Here is a 14,911-nt window from a genome sequence, read left to right as displayed (position 1 = left end):
TAGAAGGAGGTGCTTTTTCTGCTCACAAAAGCGAATGAAGCTTTGGCCAGGATAAACTGATATCTTTAGATGGTACCCAATGTTGATCAGGTGTTTTCGCCTTGAACTGTAACATTTTCTCATGGGTGGGTCAGCAGAGGTGACCAAATCACTGCTCCTCATCTCCTCCTGGCCTCCAGATTAACTCTTCTTTCTTGCTCTATAACCAACAAGAGGCTCTTTTAGTTGCTTCTCCCATCCTGTGCACAGCCATCCTTCATTCTTTTTCTCTCATTCCTATTGCTGTAAGCATCCTCCATGCTAACTGGGCAGACAACCCCTTACAGCCAACCTTGACTGGGAAAAACCATAACTGCCATCCCTTCTCCCTTCAATCCTGTAGAAAGCTCTCATACTTGGCACACTTCAATTCATGAGCCTGATCATACCCCTTTCCCCATGGTCCTGTTAACTCAATCAAGATCATTTTCTTGGTTTTTTCAGACCATAGAACCACATCTGGCCTCAGGGTTGCATGGATGACCTGGGGAATCTGCTGAAAAAAACATTAGCTGAATACAGATTGGTAATAAGAAAGAGAGATGACAAAGGAATAAATCATTATTTCACAAACTTCATATAGGCGCAGGAGTGACTGTGTGGTAAGCAGCTTGTTTACCAACCACATGGTTCCGGATTCAGTCCCACTGCGTGGTACCTTGGGCAAGTGTCTTCTACTATAGCCCCGGGCTGACCAATGTCTTGTGAGTGGATTTGGTAGACGGAAACTGAAAGAAGCCTGTCGTATATATGTATATATATATATGTGTGTATGTGTGTGTATATGTTTGTGTGTCTGTGTTTGTCCCCCTAGCATTGCTTGACAACTGATGCTGGTGTGTTTACGTCCCCGTCACTTAGCGGTTCGGCAAAAGAGACCGATAGAATAAGTACTGGGCTTACAAAAAATAAGTCCCGGGGCCGATTTGCTCGACTAAAGGCGGTGCTCCAGCATGGCCGCAGTCATATGACTGAAACAAGTAAAAGAATAAAGAGAGAGAGCCCACTGCTGTTTCTGCCATAAGATGCAGTGGACTCAGCTGAGTGCCTGGTTAATGCCTTATAGCTTCATCAGAGCCTCAAGTAAACAAGCAATTGGATGACAGTTACTGGCCATAGCACCCTTGGTTGGGCCCTTCTGTATCAATACAGTTCTTTGACCATCTGTTCTGATACAATTTCTTGGTGTACACAGCCTTCCAGGAGCTTTTGTAGTTTAGGATGTAAATTTGTCAAAACATTGAACCAAAAACCCTGAACTAGGTCCAGGCCAGCTACCTTCTAATTTCTTATCTTATCAACTCCAGCTTGTATATCTTCCAGCATGATGGTAATGCCTCCTTGAATTCTTCCACTTCATGAACCCAGGGTACCCTATTGTTTTGTTTGACATCCTCTAACCCAGATCTTGCTCCAAACGAAGTTGCTTTTGTGGGATCAGGTAACTTTACTTCTTCCTTATCTCATCCATTAAACAGTTGATTTTGTTTGAACTGTAGGCATCTTTCCTCATATCTTTTGATCTTAACTCCATTCTGATCTTTTCTTTTAACATATCCAATAAAATCAAAGTAACCTTCCTATCCACAAGGTGGTATTTCTTATTCAAGTAGTTCTGTTCTCTTTCATTGAGTCTCGTATTTCTTCTCTTTACTTCTTTGACCATACTTAAAATCCTTCTGCTATGTATTGATGATTTCTTTTATTCTCCTTTTCCAGAATGGTTCTTTGTTTCTCTAACCTTTCTTTTCTCTAAACATGCCCCTCTTCTCTGTGATGACATAAACAATGGCATACATCAAGGAATTTAACTCAGTGATGTCCTAAATTGGAATTCTCGTGATAACTTCATTCACTTTTCTGAGTTTTGATCTTAGCTTTGCCCTTTCAAATAGATTCGGTGATGGTAATCTTTTGCTTTCCCCAAGGAACATCACTTCCAGAATTCTGTCATGAAAGTAGCTAGTTCTGAGATACAACATTCAAACAATTTGTCCTCTTTTGTCCATTTTAATCTCTTTTACTGTTATGGGCCAGCAGCAACTTGATTATAACTGGACTTGTGCAGTTGTTCTACAGGTCACCTGCAGGACATTATACTTTTGCTAAAAGCTCCAGCCTCATGGACATTTCTTTCATGAATGAGGTGTATGTTTTAAGGTTACCACCAACCAGTAGCTATATCATGTTACCATCACAAGACAGATTGCCAGCCAAGATTACCAAAAGGCCTGTCTGCTCTCATTGAAGCTGATTATCTGTACAGGTCACTACTTCCACAATTTATTCTTGCAGCAAATAGTTCGATGGCTGTTGACACTAGTGAATTCAACCACCTATTCAAAAAATAAGTTTTGTGTTTCATCTTGCAGGGTGTTCCAACAAAACCACCCTTCTTACCAGACAAGTGTTTATTAGGGTTGCCAGTTTAGTCACCCAATACTTATCCCTATCATCATCATCATCGTCATCATCATCATGATATGTTTTGGTTTTGCTTTAATTCATACGAGTTGCACCAAAGTCTCAACCAGAGACATCAAAGAACAACAAAGTTTTGCATCCAAAGATGCTAACAGGTGAGGTGTCATATAATTGAAAACATTGTTGTTTGTGGTAGAAAAAAAAAACAGCGTGAATAATGTTGCATTCACATTGAGAGGGATTTACATAGAATATACCTATAAGTCTGATCCGTAATTCACTTATTTTGGAGCTGCTAGGGATTTGATCTACATACTTGTTTGCTCCTCTTGATACCATTCCAAGTGCTTCCCATAATAATAGGTTTTTATATTTGCTCAGTTTTTCAAACATTTTCAGAGATGTGCTTTTGTCAGCTGAGGCTGCAACATCAATCAGAAGACAAGTCTTTTCAATATGATTTTTCACAATGAGGTCAGGTTGATTTGCTTGTATTTTCCGATCAGTCTGAACACTGAAATCCCAAAAGAATTGTCACTTTGGCATTCTGGACTACTTGTAGTGGCTTGCATTCCCACCAATTCCTTTTGTGAGGAAGGTTGTATGACTATATTGACCAGGTTATGTATTGATCTGCCTTGTCATGCCATTGCAAGTGTTCTGCTAGTGCATCCAGAGATTATGTGATCGATTGTCACTGGCTGCTCTCCACATATGCAACATGATGAGCTGCTTTCATGTTTCAGGACATTACTCTGATAATTCCTAGTTGAAAGAGAATGGTTTTAAGTAGCAATGATGTACCTATCAGTTTCTCGTTTGAGTCCAGAATATGACAGTCACTGATGAATAAGGGCTTGATCTACATCAGGGTCTCTGGTTCTATTAAGGTATTTGCCATATAGTGGCCTTTGCTCCCATTTCTCCTTAATGTATGAAGGGCTGGTTTGTTTGGCTACAGTTTTTATTTGTTTTGCCTTGTCTGTTTCAGAACCATATTGAAGCTGTATGAGGCATCGAGAGTTACACAAATGCTAGAACTGGGCGCCACTGCATAGTGCCAAGGACTCCAAATTTGCCATCAAGGTGTAGGAAAAGATACTGTGATAGCCTGGGCTTCAGAGGCCCACAGCTCTTCAATATCCTCCCGAAGAACCTGAGAGACCTGCATGGGGTGGATGCAGATGTCTTTAAAATAAAACTGGATCTCTTCCTGTCAGGTGTCCCAGATGAACCAACTTCACGGCAGGAGGTGCAGATGAGGGCAGCTGCATCGAACTCTCATGCACCAAATGGCAATTGCTAAAAAGCATTCGTGAAGTAAAATCATGTAGCAACACCAAATGGCGGTGCCCCAGCATGGCCACAGCATGGTGCCCACAGCATGGTTCCAGGTTCAGTCCCACTGCGTGGCATCTTGGGCAAGTGTCTTCTTCTATAGCTCCGGGCTGACCAATGCCTTGTGAGTGGATTTGGTAGACGGAAACTGAAAGAAGCCTGTCGTATATATGTATATTATATATATATATATGTGTGTGTGTTTGTGTGTCTGTGTTTGTCCCCCTAGCATTGCTTGACAACCGATGCTGGTGTGTTTACGTCCCTGTCACTTAGCGGTTCGGCAAAAGAGACCGATAGAATAAGTACTGGGCTTACAAAGAATAAGTCCTGGGGGTCGATTTGCTCGACTAAAGGTGGTGCTCCAGCATGGCCGCAGTCAAATGACTGAAACAAGTAAAAGAGTAAAATAGTCAATGTATTAATGACCTCGATTTTGTTTCTAGCATTCAGCTCAGTTTTTAGAATGGTTCTTACTTTTCAGTAGCACTCCTTCTTTAGCTTTTCTCTCATTACTGAGTGTTTAATTCCATTTCCTTCACATACTCCGAGATACTTATAACTGCCCTGAGATTGCAACTGCCTGTCTCTATCTAGTCGTGATGCTGCATGAGTTTGATAGTTTTTTCTTTGGTAAATGTAGCTTTAGTGCATTTGTGAAGCTCATATTTCACTTTGATGCTATCATTAAATTCTTTGACTGTGATTAGGAGTGCTTGCAGTTGTTGGTCATTGTTTGTGAACAGTTATCCATATTAGGTGACTTCCATTTACTGGACTTTTTCAATGTGAGTCTGACATCTTCTACACTTATTTCTTTCCATATTTGCTCTTCTATAAACCCAGTGTCTTCTTTCTGTCTAATTTATCCATGGAGCATCACAGTTGTACTCCTTTTAATCTACCCAAATTTTTTCTCTGAAACTCTAGTATTTCGAGCTCTGAAGGGACTTCTTATTATGATGGTGCTCTTTCCAATATGCCAATAGAACTTTTTTGGTTCATTTTTAAATATACAGTTATCTTTGAAGAACTGGGATCAGTTTTTGAAGCGGTGTATATGCACAGCTTTGGTCTGCATGTTTTCTTTTAGCTATTCCACTAACTTCAGCAAATTGGTGTTCTGATTTTAATTCATACTTTCTCATTATCTTTCTCATCTTAGATGGTTTATATTATGATTCTTGCTTAAGTTTTTCAATATTTCTATATCAGATTGGAGAGCATCGGTTTGTTTCTTGATTTTGTTTTGCCACGTTGATCTTTTTATAAGGATTTGTCACTCTCTTTTCACTATTATACAGCATTCTTCTTCTTCTTCTTCTTCTTCTTCTTCTTCTTCTTCTTCTTCTTCTTCTTCTTCTTCTTCTTCTAATTATTATTATTATTATTACTATTATTATCATTATTATTATTATTATTATTATTATTATTATTATTATTATTATTATTATTATCATTATTACTTTTTTTTTCTTCTTTCAAATTTGCTCCCATTTCTTGCCGAGTGTCTTCCAGACTCCTAGGGCAAAGAAACTCATATTGTTATTGCCATTATTATTATTATTATCATTATTATTATTATTATTATTATTATTATTATTATTATTATTATTATTATTGTTATTATAATTATAATTATTATTATTATTATTATTATTATTATTATTATTACTATTGTCTCCATACTCTTTATGATAACTCTATACTTTAAAGCTGCTCAAAGCTGACAGGAGCTATGGTTATTCAAAGAGAACTGGCCATCTATTAGCAATATCCAACTGTAGAAATATTTGCCCCATCAATTTATATACTAGTATTAAAATGCAAGCATCTTAATATGAGTATGGTTCTAGGTTGTCTCACTGTGTGACCCATTGGACAAGTGTCTTCTTCTATAGTACGTGATTGCAAGGGTTTGCAACAGGTAAGGGTTTGCAACAGGTAAGGGTTTGCAACAGGAAGGGTGTCCATTCATGGAAAATCTGCCTCAATAAACTCCAACCAATGCAACCAATGCACAAGCTGATGTTAAAATGATGATATTAAGTCGGTCAAAATTATCTAAAAGGAAAATGGTGAAAATTGCCATGGATTGGTTCCCGTGTCAGTGGCACATAAAAAGCACCATTTCAGCATGATCATTGCCAGCATCGCCTTACTGGCACATGTGCCGGTGGCACTTGAAAAACAACATCTGAGCATGGTCATTGCCAATGCTGCCAGACTGGCTCCCATGCAGGTAGCATGCAAAAATCACCTTTTGAGCATGATCGGTGCCAGAACCGCCTGACTGGTCCTCATGCTGGTGGCACGTAAAAGCACCCACTACACTCTCAGAGTGGTTGGCATTAGGAAGGGCATCCAGCTGTAGAAACTTTGTCAGATCAGATTGAGCCTGGTGCAGCCTTCTGGTTCACCAGTCCTCAGTCAACTGTCCAACCCATGCCAGCATGGAAATTGGACGTTAAACAACAACAACGATGATGAACAACGATTATTATTATTATGCTATTGATAACACCTAGAAGAAGGTGCTTCTTTTCTACTCACCAAGAGGAATGGAGCTTTAGCCAGGAGGAACAGATGTCACCAGATGGTATCCAATGAGCATTCTGTGTTTTAGCCCTGAACTATAACATCCACCTATTGGTGGGTCAGTGGACATGGACAAATTACTGCTCATCATCTCCTCTTGGCTTCCAGATTAACTCCTCTCTCTTGTTCCATAACCAGCAAGAAGATTTTTCTGCTGCCTTTCCCATCCTGTGTACAGCTGCCCTTGGCTCTTTTCATCTCGTCCTAGTAACTGTAAGCATTCTCTATACCAACTGGACAAGGAATCACCTACAGACGATCTTGACTGGGAAAATTCATGATTGCAATCCCTTCTCTCTGCAATCCTATAGAAGGCTCCTGTACTTGGCATGCTTCCATTTGAAGACCTGATTGCACCCTTCTCATAGGACTGTAAGTTCGATCAAGATTATTTTCATTCCTTTTACAGACCACAAAACTACATCTGGCCTCAAAGTTGTATGGATGACCAGGGGAAACTGCAGTCTTTCCCCCAGATTGACTTTCATATCCCATGATTGAGCCCCATATAGTAGACTATTTGTCCCTCTTGCTGTCATCACTGGCTTTTCTCCTTCTTTAATGAACCTGTTGATGGTGTTTCTTGAGCATTTCCTGTTCTAGGTGTGAGCAAGTGTTGCAAGCACCTTTTCATGATGCCACTTGTATCTCCCTTGAGCAAATGCCATTTTGCACCCTGACAAGACCTGTGCCAGGATGCCCCTTTCTCCACAAAGTCTACACCACTAGTCCCCCTTCAAATTTTATCTGTGCAGAAAGGTTCCAGTCTCCACTGGTCTATCCATATGACCTTCTTCTTGGGGAGGTCCCATTTAGTCCAGGCGTCTTGAGATACCAGCTCCATAGCTCTTGACTTTCTTCTTCCTTCCTACTGGCTCCATACTTCTACCTGAATGATGGCCCTCCTCTCCTTGATATCTACTTTCTTCCATTGTTAGAAATGGGAAGAACAGAGATCCTGCCATCCTCTGTAGGTAATTCCAATGATGTTAAGTAGCTTCAGTATACTTTCAGCCTGTGTAACTGAGGTGCTGGCCACCTATTTTCGTCCAAACCTTGTTGTGAGACATGCATGCCTGACACACTCTTCCTAGGAGGCCTTGTACATCATTACTTCTTGTGGGGTGGGGTGGGGGCACAATAAGAAATATTTGCTGCATTTTTGACTTTGAGAAAAATACAATTTTTTACAAATGCTCACCACCTTACAAAAACTATATTAGCTAAATAAATGACCCTCACTAAATTCATTAAGAACACTATAACATATTCAGGATGCTATTTCAGAAAATTATCTTCATTCTCTCTGCGCACACAAAAAACAAATTTAGGTCGGTAAAATGAGCAAGGCAAAGCAATGTAAATTTGCTTCTTCAGTTCTCCAAAATTACATTTGAAAAAGACTCATACACATCAGTATCCATCCTTAGACATTAGAAAGATCAGAAATTCAACAAAAAATAAGCATATCTAGGTCAAATGAAAGAGAATCTTGGAAAAATGGCACATGATATGAAATGAATGAAATTTGACTAAATCTAAAAACTCAACATAATATCTTCTCAATAGCTTGTTTATGATCTGCAGGAGTGTCTCTCTTCCTGATATATTTATGTACCATTCTGTTAAAGAGAGGAAAGCATTGAAATTAGTTGTTATTCATTTTGTCCTATTTAAGACATCATTTGCTTTTTTGATAAATTAAGTACCAGTGAAACACTAGGATCAATGTAATCGACTAGTCCCCTCCCACCAAATTTCAGGCCTCGTGCCTTTGGTAGAAAAGATTCTTCTTCTTATTATTATTAGGCGCAGGAGTGGCTGTATGGTAAGTAGCTTGTTTACCAACCACATGGTTCCGGGTTCAGTCCCACTGTATGGCACCTTGGGAAAGTGCCTTCTATTATAGCCTCGGGCCGACCAAAGCCTTGTGAGTGGGTTTGGTAGACAGAAACTGAAAGAAGCCCATCGTATATTAAGACTCCGCCGTTACGACGACGAGGGTCCCAGCTGATACGATCAACGGAACCTGCTCGTGAAATTAACGTGCAAATGGCTGAGCCTTCCACAGACACGTGTACCCTTACGTAGTTCTCGGGGATAATCAGCGTGACACAGAGAGTGACAAGGCTGACCCTTGAAATACAAGTACATCATTTTGCCAGCTGAGTGGACTGGAGCAACGTGAAATAAAGTGTCTTGCTCAAGACACAACGCGTCGCCGGAATCGAACTCACAACCTTACGATCATGAGCCGAATGCCCTAACCACTAAGCCACGCGCCCTCACCCATCGTATATATGTATATATATATTATATATATGTATGTGTGTGTGTTTGTGTGTCTGTGTTTGTCCCCCTAGCATTGCTTGATAACCAATGCTGGTGTGTTTATGTCCCTGTTACTTAGCGGTTCAGCAAAAGAGACCGATAGAATAAGTACTGGGCTTACAAAGAATAAGTCCCAGGGTCGAGTTGCTCGATTAAAGGCGGTGCTCCAGCATGGCCACAGTCAAATGACTGAAACAAGTAAAAGAGAGAGTAAAGAGTATAAAAGCGGCAAACTGGCAGAATCGTTAGGGTGCCAGGCGACATGCTTAGCAATATTTCATCTGCTGCTATGTTTTGAGTTCAAATTCCACTAAGGTCGACTTTGCCTTTCATCCTTTCGGGGTCAATGAAATAACTACCAGTTACGTACTGGGTCGATGTAATTGACTAACCCTCTCCCATCAAATGTCAGGTCTCATGCCTATAGCAAAAAGGATTTTTATAAAAATGATAGTAATTATAGTAATAAGGCAGTAAGCTGGCAGAACCATTATCATTCTGGACAAAATGCTGGACAACTGCTAAGCATTTTGTTGTGTCTTTACATTTTGAGTTCAAATTCTGCCAAGATCAACTTTGCTCTTCGTCCTTTCAGGATCAATGAAATAAGAACCAGCTAAGTACTGGAGTCAATGCAATCAACTAGTTCCCTCCCTTAAAAGATATCAGGCCTTGTGCCTATAGTAGAAAGGGTTATTATCATAATAGCTTATATTTTAATTACTTGTCAGGCCACAACCTGAAGCCTAAGGCTAATAACTATGTTATAATATTTTCTCAAGAGTCGAGCTGTTGAAGTTAGTGCAATCTTTTGGACATCACATATATTTGATTTTCCAGGTATTTAATCAATGATTATTTGAAGACCCTTTTTTAGCCATGCCTAGCACTCCTACTACAGCCAGTAGAGTAACTGTTTCCAGTTTCCACATTCTGCTGATTTCTATCTCTTGTATTTAGATAACTTTTAAAATTCTTTGACTGAAATTTTTCGATCAGCTGGTACTGTCATATCTATTAGATAACAGCTATTTTGTAGATGATCTTTGATAATAATATTGTGTCTATTGGTATTTATCTGTCTGTCAGTATGGATGGTAAAGTCCCACAGAATAGTAACTCTATTACCTTCTATGACTGGTTTTGGTTGGTGTTCATATCAGTTTTTTTGGAAGGGGAATGTCATAATGATAACAGATGTTCCAATGTAGGTACTGCTCTATTTCGTCATATCTGGTTTTGTACTCAGTTATTGCGAGTTTAGAGCAGCCAGTCACAATGTGGTCGAAGGTTTCAATATTCATCATCATCATCATTTAGCGTCCGCTTTCCATGCTAGCATGGGTTGAACGGTTCAACTGGGGTCTGGGAAGCCAGAAGGCTGCACCAGGCCCAGTCTAATCTGGCAATGTTTCTACGGCTGGATGCCCTTCCTGGATGCCACCGGCACAGGTGCCAGATGAGGCTGGCAAACGGCCATGATCGGATGGTGCCTTTTATGTGCCACCGGCACGGTGGCCAGGCAAGGCTGGCAATGGCCACGATCAGATGGTGCTTTTTACGTGCCACCGGCACAGGGGCCAGGTGAGGCTGGCAATGGCCACGATCGGATGGTTCTATTATCACATATTATTATCACACCTTTGAGGAGAATGTTTGCTTGGTAGTTTGCTGTGAGTTGAGATTGATCCTGAGCTGTTATTTTAAAACCTTCAGTTTCTCCCTTTAGACCTGAACTGAACAACCACTGATCTATATCTGCTCCCCTTGTTCATTTGGGATACTAACTGCAGAGCAATTTCTCTTGCTGTTTGTTTATAAGCTTTATCAGGCCTTCTTATTTTAGCTCTGTTTGTTGTGTCTTTCTGCTTCTGTTGGTATTGCAGCTTGGCATTAACATTTACATTAACATTTACAAGTTCAGTTCTCTTTTATACTTCTGTGCCTCTTTAAATGACAAAATGTTGCTTTTTGTTCTCTTCAAGTTGATTTACTAGCTGTATCATCCAATCAGAGTTATTCTGGATGTATGATTTAAGTCCTATTGTGGTAGTCATGTATGATAATTCAAACTGGATGAGGCCTCTACCACCCACTTTTCAGATAATTTAGATTCTATAAACATCAGCTTTTGCTTGATGCATCTTGTTTGCTGTTGTCACTTTTCTTGTTTTATTGTCCTTTCATTGGAGTTCATTTATATTCCAGTTAATTATATTAGAATCATTATTTTGATTAAATCTTACTTCTCAGACTTTTCTAATTTACTTGTTTTGATTAATTTTGGGAGTAACCTGTTGGCATAGGTCTGATAGGGTCTCTTTCCACAAATTTTAAGACTTGGTACTTAGATGTTAAGTATCATTGAAAACACTTAACACCCTAGTATCAATCTAAAAATTTTCGCTGTCCTCAACAGAGCAAATTTTTGAGCATGTTCTATCTTTATGTCAATTTCAATTTCTCTGACGTATTTCTCATTATTATTATTATTGGCGGTGAGCTGGCAGAAACGTTAGCACGCTGGGCGAAATGCGTAGCCGTATTTCGTCTGTCGTTATGTTCAGAGTTCAAATTCCGCCGAGGTCAACTTTGCCTTTCATCCTTTCGGGGTCGATAAATTAAGTACCAGTTACGTACTGGGGTCGATGTAATCGACTTAATCCCTTTGTCTGTCCTTGTTTGTCCCCTCTGTGTTTAGCCCCTTGTGGGTAGTAAAGAAATATAATAATTATTATTATTATTATTAGGACTCTTCTCATGGATATCAAAGAGGAAGGACATATGTTCATGAGCTGCAAGTTTTTGTTCAATTTTTACAGATAATGTTGTTGTATCTGTTCACTTTTTGTCATTTTTGTGGCCAGGCCGACTGGGCTCTTGCTAAACTGAATGGTTAGGTGGGACTCTACCCCCTTTTGGAACAATTTTTCAATTTAAATTCCCATTTTTTAAATTTTTCACCTTCAATGTACCAAATTCATGATGTTGAATGGTTCTGATAGGTGACCATTCATCTGGACTACCAAGCAGATGTTGCTGTACATGGTAGTGATCCAACCACAAAAAACCAGACCGAAACCAGCTATTGTGAGAACAGCTGCCAGATATTGATAGTCAACCCTATCAAAGACTTTTGATTTATCTAAATTGATCAGAGCCCCACCCATGCCAGGTTTCTTAACTATCTTATCCATGATGTAGCGCATGAGGTGGAGGTTGTTGTGGATGGATCTGTTTGGGATGGTGCATGTTTGTGTGCATCCAACCAGCATCTTGACTATGAGTACCAACCTCTTCACTAACACTTTGGCCAAAATTTTCATGCCTGCATTAAGCAGAATGATGGGCCTAAAATTATCTGATATCTCCCCCTTGTTTGGATCATTTCTCATCAGTAGCACTTCTCCACTGCTCACAGATTTGGGAATTCTCTCAGTAGATATCTGCCAAGAGGCCTGCAAACAAGTCTGGCATACTAGAATAAAGCTCATAGGGCTGACCATCTAATCCCAGCAATTTTCCCCCCATGCAGTCCATTATCTTGTTCCGTATTTCCTCAATTGTTATCGGCTTTTCACAACACTCTGCATCTCTTCCTAAGAGTCATGGCAGGCCATTGAGGTAGGCAGTGAGATCCATCTTGCGATCTAGCCCACTGTTCGTCCTGAACAATTCGGCAAAATGCTGCTGGAAAGCTGCACTTATCTGCTCTTGCTCGTTCCCTGTGTGCCCATTTTGGTCCACCAAAGACCGAATGCTGTTTTTGTTGCCATTTTACACCTCAGCCACCCAGGCCCATGAGGCAGCATTGGTTCCCTCTTTAAAACTGAATCATTTTGGATATTTATTTTTTTTAATGAGAAGTTTTAAAATATGGATAATCGCATGAGGGACGCAGCTGGAGAGCATCAGAGTAGAAGGAGAGAACGGCTGCGGGAGGAAGAGCAGGAGGAAATAAGGAGCTGAAATCAAGGAAGGATGAGACAGAGAAGAAACGGAATAAGCGAAGGGGAGAGGGAGTGTATCGTATGGCACAGGAGGGAAAGAAATCAAGCAAAAGATAGAACAAATGAGCCAAGACCAAAAAGAAGTGTATTTTCATAATAAGAGAGAGATCAACAGAATTGAGAAGATATGAGTCAAGAGCAAAGGCAGCTGTACTTAGAAAATATGAGAAACAGAGCTGGATCTCTCTTGGGAAACCAGCAAACCACAAAATCACACCAGCCAGCATCACCATCACCCTATATATATATGTATGCATGTATGTATATATTTGTGTGTGTGTGTTTGTGTCTGTGTTTGCCCTCCCCCCCACCATTGCTTAACAACCGATGTTGGTGTGTTTGCGTCCCTGTAACTTAAATGTTCAGCAGAAGAGACTGACAGAATAAACACCAAGCTTACAGGGAATAAGTCCAGGGATCAATTTCTTCGACTAAAGGGTGGTGCTCCAGCATGGCCACAATCAAATCACTGAAGCTAGTAAAAAAAATAAAAGAATTTAAGAAAAACATTCCACTAAACCAAGAGGGTCCTCTGAATATGTAGGATGTATTTTAAGGCTAAATATTAATTCTGTTTACGTTTGTGTAACAGATATTTTGGTTGGATTCTATAGTTATCAGTTTTACACTTCTTTCTATATTCTGTAGCTGTCACGATATACTTTTCCACTATAGGCACAAGTCCTGAAATTTTTGGTGGGAGAGGACCAGTCAATTAGATCAACCCCAGTACACATCTGGTACTTAATTTATCGACCCCAAAAAGACAAAAGGCAAAGTCGACCTCGGCAGAATTTGAACTAAGAACGTAAAGACAGACAAAATACCACTAAGCATTTACCCAGCATGCTAACGATTCTGCCAGCTCACTATCTTTAACTGTCACAATATAGAAACATTTCTCATGGCACCAGCACTCAGTTTACAGATGCTTACATTTTTTTATATTTTCCATGAATTTTTCATGGGTCCAGCTAGTTATTATTATTATTGCTGTCAGAATCATTAGCATGTTGGAAAAAATGCTTAGTGGCATTCCGTCCATCTTTACATTTGGAGTTCAAATTCCACTAAGGTCAACTTTACTTTTCATCCTTTAGGGGGCGATAAAATAAGAACCAGTTGTGAAGTGGGGTCAATGTAATTGACTTATCCTCACACCCGAAATTTCAGGCGTTGTGCCTATAGTAGAAAGTATTATTATTATTCTCGTTGTTGTTATTGTGTAAATATGTATGCACGTAAAAAGCACCCACTACACTCACGGAGTGGTTGGCGTTAGGAAGGGCATCCAGCCGTAGAAACACTGCCAGATTTGACTGGGCCTGATGAAGCCTTCTGGCTTCACAGACCCCAGTAGAACCGTCCAACCCATGCTAGCATGGAAAACGGACGCCAAACGATGATGATGATGATGATGAATATTATGGAAATGTACTTGCATAGCAAGTGATTTGATCTGAGATCATGTGCTGAAACGAAAACAATTGCAGCATGGAAGGTGTTTGTAAGCCATTTAAGAAACACACAAAAGCCGTTCGATTCACTTCAACATTTAAGTTTAATTTGTCAAAATATTTTCATCGCTATAAGACCGCGACCTGTTCACTGACAAAAATCCGTGCTGCATATATACAATATATTTGTATAAACATACTCACCTACATATACATACATATGGACACACTTATACACACACATACACATGCACACACACACACACACATTCCTATATACATACATAGACTTTAAGCTTTTTAGGTTTTTGAAATTATTTCATTATTGTTTTTTTAAACATAAAAACATAAATTGAGCATTTGGATAAATTCCAGTTTGCAGAAATTCTGCAGTAATACTTGCCATTCCACTGTGAACTAATACCTACATTATAACTTTTTTAATACCTATGCTATGAACCCAGCTCCAACTCTCTAAAACTATCAACCACCAATCACTGTTCCACATAAAACTCATTAATTTATATATCTTCATTATTCACATGTAAAGGGATATGCACTAGAGTTGGGGGGGGGGTTGTTCCAAAGAAAAGTTTATCCAGCTGATAGGTTTCAGGGAGCAAACAGAAGGTGCTGTAATAGAAACTGAAGTTACGTACATGTGTGTATATGCAATGTATACACACACACACACATTGACTTCATAACTATATG

Source organism: Octopus sinensis, linkage group LG8 (assembly GCF_006345805.1).
Source record: "Octopus sinensis linkage group LG8, ASM634580v1, whole genome shotgun sequence".
Lineage (NCBI taxonomy): Eukaryota > Metazoa > Mollusca > Cephalopoda > Octopoda > Octopodidae > Octopus > Octopus sinensis.
This window is presented reverse-complemented; position numbering follows the sequence as displayed.